Source organism: Tupaia chinensis, unplaced genomic scaffold (genome assembly GCF_000334495.1).
Source record: "Tupaia chinensis unplaced genomic scaffold, TupChi_1.0 Scaffold000361_2, whole genome shotgun sequence".
NCBI classification, from domain to species: Eukaryota; Metazoa; Chordata; class Mammalia; order Scandentia; family Tupaiidae; genus Tupaia; species Tupaia belangeri.
In genome coordinates, this window is record NW_006159858.1 from 3,035,931 (window position 1) to 3,043,917 (window position 7,987).

The 7,987-nt window shown below is 42.8% G+C and overlaps 1 protein-coding gene across 4 annotated transcripts in view; it reads right to left on the reverse strand.

Annotated features, from left to right (window-relative positions):
* Positions 1–3,755, reverse strand: part of ORC2 (origin recognition complex subunit 2) — a 51,059-nt gene extending 47,304 nt beyond the window's left edge. The window contains exon 1 of one of the 4 annotated variants that reach the window (XM_027773635.1): positions 3,423–3,755. The gene's annotated coding sequence lies outside the window, so the exon portion shown is untranslated. The other 3 variants (XM_027773634.1, XM_027773632.1, XM_027773633.1) reach the window with 3 other exon arrangements.
* Between the last annotated feature and the right edge of the window lie 4,232 nt (positions 3,756–7,987).

Here is a 7,987-nt window from a genome sequence, read left to right on the forward strand (position 1 = left end):
AGATAAATGTGGTCCTTATGAAGAGAAAGTTGTCATGATTTTATAGTAAAGGACAAAATGACAATTTCCATTTTGGCCAGGAAGTCTGAGACACTGAGAACATGTGGATTAAGGGCAGTAGTAGGAAGACAAAACATAAGCACTTACTAGGTGCTAGATAAAGATTTAATTACTTAAATGTACTCTCATTTAATCCTTACAATAACTTGAGGTTTATATTTTGTGTATAAAGATAATACTTCATGATTTTTATAACCAATTCATGATTTCTGCTAAACACATTAGCAAAATGTGTCCTCTTGGTCCATTTTTCTTGTCGTGATACTGCTTTCTACAATGAGGAATCTGGATGTATCGGAGAAAAAAATTTAATGAATTTACACAATATTTGTATAAAATAAACAAACTATACTCATATAAAATTAAGTCAGGTTTTCTAGGACCAGCAGTTGGCGTTAATGGTCATGTCACTGGACTCCCATGTAGTTGACTATGGTTCAAGTCCCAGACCCAGTGAGTTAAACTCACACCGAGCCCCTGTGCGTGTGTGCCCAAGATCCCGAGAGGAGAATAGAGGAGAAGGGATTGCAGCGTGGCCATCTCCTTTGGAGGGTGATTTCTGGCTTTCTGTCTCTCTGTTTCTCTCTATCTTTCCAGAGAATGCACGTGCCCTTAAAGCAAAAACCTCTCAGAAAAAAAAACAAAAAAAACAAAAAAAAAGGGGGTACTTTTTAACAACCGCAGCAACAAAATAAAGCCTTTCAAAATAAAAAGTCAGGTTTTCTGAGATACTATTTGTCAGGTACTTTTACGTATACCATTTCATTAAATGCTCAGATTCTTTAAGGCAGGTAATTTTGTGTCTATATATGAGGAATCTTCAAAAAGTTCATGGAGAGTGCATATTATTAAAAAAAAAAACTATGCATGAATTTCAAACTTTTTTGGCACTAAAACTCATACATTAATATTTCATTCTCCTCCCTAATCAAGTTTAACATGTTTCATAATAAGCCACCATACATCTTTTAGCTAGACAAACACTAAATTTGGGCCAGCAAGTGGTGTGGTGGTTAAGGTGTTGGACTCCCACATGGCTGGCTGCAATTCGAGTCCCAGACTTGGAGATTTGCTTTCTGGCGTTCCCTCTCTGTCTCTCTGGTGAGCACATGCATTCTATGGCAAATTGAAAATAATAATTATCAAAAATTTAAATAAGTAATTCTTAAAAAAAAAAAGAAAGAAAAACATGGTGCTGGCAGGTGGCATGCTGTTTGAGGGTGCTGGACTCCCACATGGCCAACTGTGGTTCAAGTCCTGGACCTGGCAGCTCACTTTCTCCCCCTCCCTCTCTCTCACTCTGTCCCTCTCTGTCCAAATTAAAATGGATAAATGAATAAATAAAGTTAAATAAAAATAATGATAAAAAAAGAAAAACATTAAATTTGAATATGGATATTATAAAATGAATTAGAGCCTAATTAAAATTTGCTTCAGGGGAGCGGCATCTACAATTTTACTCAATTAAGAAAAACATTTTGGGGCCAGAAGGTGGTGTGGTAGTTAAGATGCTGGACTCCCACACGGCCAACCATGGTTTGAGTCCTAGACCTGGCAGCTTGCTTTTTCACTTTCCCTTTCTGTTTGCATTCTAGTGAGTGCACATGCCCTATAGAAAAAAAATTTTTTTGAGAGATCTGTGCTATAGAGCATGTGTGCTCAAGAAAAACATTTTCACAGCCTAGAGTTTATTTATTTATTCATTTATATTTTTTTTTGGAGAGGTTTTTTTCGCTATAGGGCGTGTGCGCTCGCCAGACAGACAGAGAGAGACATAGCGACAGAAAGCGAGAAATCATCCCCCCAGGGGGTTTGGCCACGCCGCAATCCTTTCTCCTCCATTCTCCTCTCGGGATCTTGGGCACGCACGCACACGCGCCCGGCATGAGTTTTAAGCAACCGGGTCCGGGACGCGAACCGCGGTCGACTGTGGGAATCCAGCGACATAGCCATTACGCTACTGCTGGTTCCATAGAGTTTATTTATTTTTAACATATATTATCCATAAATTCATAAGAGATAGGTTCCAGAAGGCTCCTTTCATTTCTATTATAAACTTGTATACCCCTTGCAGATATATAATATCAGTCTGTGGGTGCTACATCTGAAGATTCAGTGAACTGTGGACTGAAAATATGTTGAGGGAAAAAAAATTGATTGAGTCTGCACTGAACGTATACCAACTTTTTTTTTCTTATTATTCCTGAAACAATATATAACAATGATTTACATAGCATTTGCATTGTGTTAATTATAAGTTATCTAGAGATAATTTAAAGTATATGAGAGGATGTGTATAGATTATATGTAAACATTATGCAACTTTATGTAAGAGTCTTAAGCATCAAGGATTTTGGTAACTTGGGAGGTGGGGAGGCTGGAACCAATCTCCCTTGGATACTGTGTAATTTTTTCAATTTAACAGCCACACAATGTCCTTTGAGAGCAAATAAAAGAATTGCCACAATTTTTAGAAAATGCAATCCTTTAAAAACTATGTCATATATTAGTGGTAAGCACCAATTGCTGGGTAAGCACCCACTGTAGTATCAGGTAAGTCTCAGTCCTAATCTTAACTCTACACATTATGATTGTATAATTTTGCCTTTAGTCATAGATTAAATAAGATCATGTGTCTGACATATCAAAGTGCTCATTAAATATTCCCTATTAACGTATTTTTACATCAAACATTAATATAACCATGCAGATCTCTTGAACATCTCTGCATCTCATTCAACATTGCCATGTGGTACCATTACACAAAATTATAGTCATGCTGTTTTTCTTCCAGCTTGCAATTTAACTAGGACAAAGTAATGGATCTATTAGGGCTACAACTATAAAATGAAAAGCAATGCTTCAACCTCCTTTTAACTTACCAAAAGAGCCTGATTTATCAGCATTTTACAACGAAGCACTGCTCCTAGTAGCAGGGCTCCTCTGGTGCTTCCAGGCTGGTATGACATCTAAGTTTCTCGCTACAGTGGTAGTTCTGGGACGTGATGGTCCTCACCCCACGGGGCTCTTCACTACTTTAGTTACAGACGTTTAGTTCCCTCTTTCCAACCAGAAGGCCCAGGGCCGGGGTATAGGTATGCTGGTATCGGGCGTCCTTGGCTCGGAAGGCCGATCACTTCTGGACGCTGACGAACGGTCTTTCCAGAACCAGCCTCAGTGCAGCTACCTACGGACTTCGGCCTGCGCCTCCGCCGCTGACCAGTTGGCTGAGCTCCACCAGCCGGGCCGCGGTTGCCGGCGGGAGGCCAGGAGGGAGGCGCAGCGACCCTGCCCGGAGTGTCGAGGGAAGTCCCGAGACAGGCGACCCAGCTCAGCCGGAAGCCGCGCGCACCTGGACTCACCTCACAATCGGCGGAGAAAGAGAAAAGGGTTGCAGGCTGCCCCGACGCTCCACAACGCGCCACTTGGTCAACGTCTGGCGTAGCTCCGGCCGCCTAGACGGATCGCTATCTCGCTGAGTCGTCGCTGAAAGGAAGACGGCGTCGGGAAGGCGGCTTCGGTCCCAGCCAGAGACGCCAAGTTCTCGTAAACGGTACGGGAGCAGAGACCAGCAAGAAAGCCCAGAGCCCGGCTGGGGGATGGGAGGCCTGCGGACTGCACACCGAATCTCCCGCCCTGCTCGGGGGGCGTCGCCCTGGGAAGCCAATAGGAAGCGGAGTTGCCCAAGAGCGATGGCTTGCTGGCCAGTCGGCGCCGGCGGGTCGGCCCCGCCCACCAGGAAAGCTGAGGCCCACGCATCTCTAAGCGCTGGGGTCTCCGGCTCGCTTCTTTCCGTTTCCGGGGAAGGGAGGAAGACGTGGTTGGATCTGAGGAAGTCTGCGTCAGTCTAGTGTGGTGGGTGCTCACTTTCGTTTTGTGGCAACTCTAAAAATATTCTTTGGCCTCTCTAGCTACTTTCTTTTGAGGAAAAAGATCATAAGCATGGGTCTGCGTTTTCAATTTTTTAAAAATAACTTTTCCTCATTTGGCGTGAAAGGTAGGATCCCGTACATATCGCAAGTTCGGGATAGGGAGGGAGACGGTTCCTTTTTTTTTTTTTCCCAAGACAGCGATGCCATTTTCTTTCATTTTGTTTACTTACTGTTATTCTTCAGTTTGACCAGAGAAAGAGAAAGGAAAAACGAAAAAGCAAGCCGTCAGGTCCAGGACTCGGATCTTGGTTGGTCTTGTGGGAGTCCAGCGCTTTTAACCACCACGCCATCTGCCGCCCTGGAGACAGTTCTTTCTTTAAAGAAGAGAACTAGGACCCGAGCACTGAAGATATAGATGGGATCATACTGCTAATGGGATGAGAAGAGAGGATAATAAAATGGATAGACTGAAGGGAAAACGGAGAACAGCAATGAGTCTAACGGATATGCTGGATATTGCTTAGAATAAACTCATCTGGTTCCCTTGAGAACTGAATGATAAGATTTAGCAAGACAAACACAATCTCTGCCCTCACAATACATACTACACAGGAAGATATGGAATGGGCATTATTGAGAAAAATGTTGCTGTATACCGGAGTGCAATGTCAGTTGGAGCATGTGGCAGGACTATCTAATTAAAATAAAGAATCAGGAACAATTTTGTGGGAGGAAAGATGTTGAAGAGATTTAAGTCAAGCAAATCAGTTTATTATTATTATTTTGTTTGCTAGAGAATGTGTTTGCTGGCTGGAGAAGGAGAGGGAGAGCAAGAAGGCATCTCAGCCCCCATAGGGCATGATCACTCTGCAATCCCTCCTTCTTTCTCCTTCCCTTTGGGATATTGGGCACCCAAGCACAGGGTGACCTGCAGCCAGGGGTGGGTGGGTGACCCAGACAAATCATTTTTAAGGGCTGCAGAATCATGCATGATATCATCCTGCATTTTTTTCTTCTCCAGTGATATAATTCGTGAGCACAATAAAGAAAATTAGGAATTTCATGTAAATTTCTTCCTCACAGTAGTATATTGAGTTTAAAAATATAAATTTTTTTTCAAGTTTATGTTCCAAATTGAAATAGAATTATAATAGCTGTGTGGATGTCAGTGAGGAATCTAGGTTGAACAACTAGGACCAAGCAGGTCTTAAGGATAAGGTAGGGTACATTTGTATTAGTTCCTAAACTTGGGAAACGGTTAATTTTTGGCTTTGCCAGTGCCATGAGAAACCTCATATTGATGCTATTGCTCCTTGGTAAATCTGTTTTCAACATACTATTTTTTTTTAATGGTTCAGTTTTTTCAGTAAAAAAAAAAAATTTTTTGGGAGAGGTTTTTGCTATAGGGCACGTGTGCTCACCAGAAAGAGAGAAAGCAAGAATTCACCCCACAGGGGTATAGCCACACCGCAATCCCTTCTCCATTCTCCTCTCAGGATCTTGGGCCCAAAGGCATATGCGCCCGGTGTGAGTTTAAGCTACCAGGTCCAGGACTCAAACTGTGGTTGACTACATGGGAGTCCAGCAACATAGCCATTATGCCAACTGCTGGTCCCAGTTTATTCAGTAAAACTTTTGAGCCACTACCTGTACCAAGGTATGGCCCTATCCTTAAGGAACTTAATAGTCTAGACAGGTTGTGGACCAGCAGGTGGTGTGGTGGTTAAGGTGCTGGACACTCCTACATAGCCGACAATGTTCGAGTCCTGGACCTGGTGGTTTCCTTTCTCCCTTCTCTCTCTTTCTCTCTCTGTGTCTCTTTCTCTGGTCAAATTAAAATAAATGAATAATTTAAAAATATATAGTCTAGACAAGTAGAAAGAATCAGATAATTTCAATACAGTAAGGTGGACTGTACTGAGAACTACAATGACAGCTATCACTTAACTCAGGCTGGGGGTGTGTAGTAATACTGGACAAAAGGCCAGACCAACCTCAAAAGACAAGTAGAGGGACCAGCAGTGAGCGTAATGGCTATGTCGCTGGACTCCCACGTAGTCGACCGTGGTTTGAGTCTCGGACCCAGTGGCTTAAACTCACGCAGGGCGCATGTCGTGCATGCCCAAGATCCCGAGAGGAGAAAGGAGGAGAAGGGATTGCGGCATGGCCATCCCCACTGGGGGGTGATTTCTCACTTTCTGTCTCTCTGTCTCTCTCCGGTGAGCACACGTGCCCTAACCTCTTCAAAAAAAAAAAAAAAAAAAAGACAAGAAGAGCCCAACCTTAGTAGTGCATGCTGCCTTATGATACTGGGAAGTTCCCTGGTTTGGATGTCCTGGTCAACCTGAACATCCCAAGTGTGTCTGTAATTCCAGCTGGCAGGGATTGAGCTGCAGCATGGGAAGATCCTCTTGGAAGTTTCAAGTATAATTGTACAAACTGGACATAGAATACAAAGCAGAAACTTGTGGTTGCCAGAGCCAGTTGCATGTCTGCCTGCCCATCATGTCTTAACTTTGATAGGCTGATTTCTTTTTCTAGCAAGAAAAATGGCATCTGTTGCAATTGGTCTACAGGGAGCACCTTAAAGTAGATACAGTCTTTGTGCCATCGCTGCAGGGCATGCAAAAACTCTAAACATAGACATAACCTACTGCTGGGCTTTACAGATAGAAGAAACCTGAAGTCAGCCAGAGAAGGCCAATAGAGGCTTGTTTAGAATCATGAGGTGCTCCACAGCTGAAGAACTCAGCTTTGCCTCCCCATAAAAGAATGAGCACAGGATGGCTGTGGCTGCAGCATTGTCCAGTAGAGATGCCGGCTTTTGTCTCTCTGTCCTTTCTCAATCCACAGCCCTTTCCTTCAGGGTACTCTAACTCTTCACCCTTGAGCAGGGTCATTGGTCCACAACCAACTGTGGTGACTAGGGTGGCCAAACTGCTCTTGGTGAGTTCCACATATGATCTGTGTCCATGGTGTATGTCAGTACAAAAGATCAGTATCCCTACTTGAAGTCTGTGTGTGAGATGGCAGAGAAGGGTGTAAAAACTATGACTTCAGTAGCCATGACAAGGGTTCTGCCAGTCATCCAGAAGCTATAGCCACAGATTGTGGTTGCCAGTACCTATACCTGTAAGTAACTGGGCAGGATTGAGGAGAAACTACCTATTCTGAGAATAATCAGCCAACAATCCAGAGGTTGTTGCCAGTGCCAAAGATACTGTGACAACTGCTACGACTGGAGCCAGGGATTCTGTGGCTGTCACAAACACAAGAGTGATTGACAAGACCAAAGGAATGGTGACTGGCAATGTGGAGACGATCAAGACTGGTCAACAGCAGCATTAACACAGCTTGTGAGTTGTAGAGTAGAAAATGCACTCACTGGAACAGCAGGTAGTGTGGTGGTTAGGGTGTTTTTTAATGTAAAAAAAAAAATTTATTTTAGAAAAGCACAAAATACAAAACTGAATGGCGTGCAAGAGCACCACACAAAATCACTAGTTCTCTGTCTCTGGTGAATTAAAATAATAATAATTTAAAAATTAAAGAAGTAATTCTTTTTAAAAATGAAAAGAAAATGAGCTTATTTCTCAGTTTCCCTCTTGCTGTCTCTCTCCAGCAAACACAAGCACCCTGTGGCAATAACCTTTAAATAAAGAGGGGGAAAAAAAGCATGGGACCAGCAGATGGTGTAATGGTTACTTCACTGGACTCCCATGTAGTAAGTAGATCTTGGTCTGAGTCCCAGACCTAGCAGCTTAAAAACTCACACTGGGTGCGTATGTGTATGTGCCCAAAATCCTGAGATAAGAGTGGAAGAGAAGGGACTGTGGTGTGTCTATCTCTCTGGAGGTGATTTCTCGCTTTCTGTCTCTGAGTGGCTCCCCGAAATCTTAATATATGTGTATGAACCATTCATTTTTGTATTTGTTGTTGTTTAAGTTAATCAAAAAATTAAAAAGCTAAGCAAAAAAAGTGAGAGAGAATTCCTCAGTTCCATTCTATTGTGTTTGATTGACTGTGCATAATACCAACCAGAAAATTCAGTATGT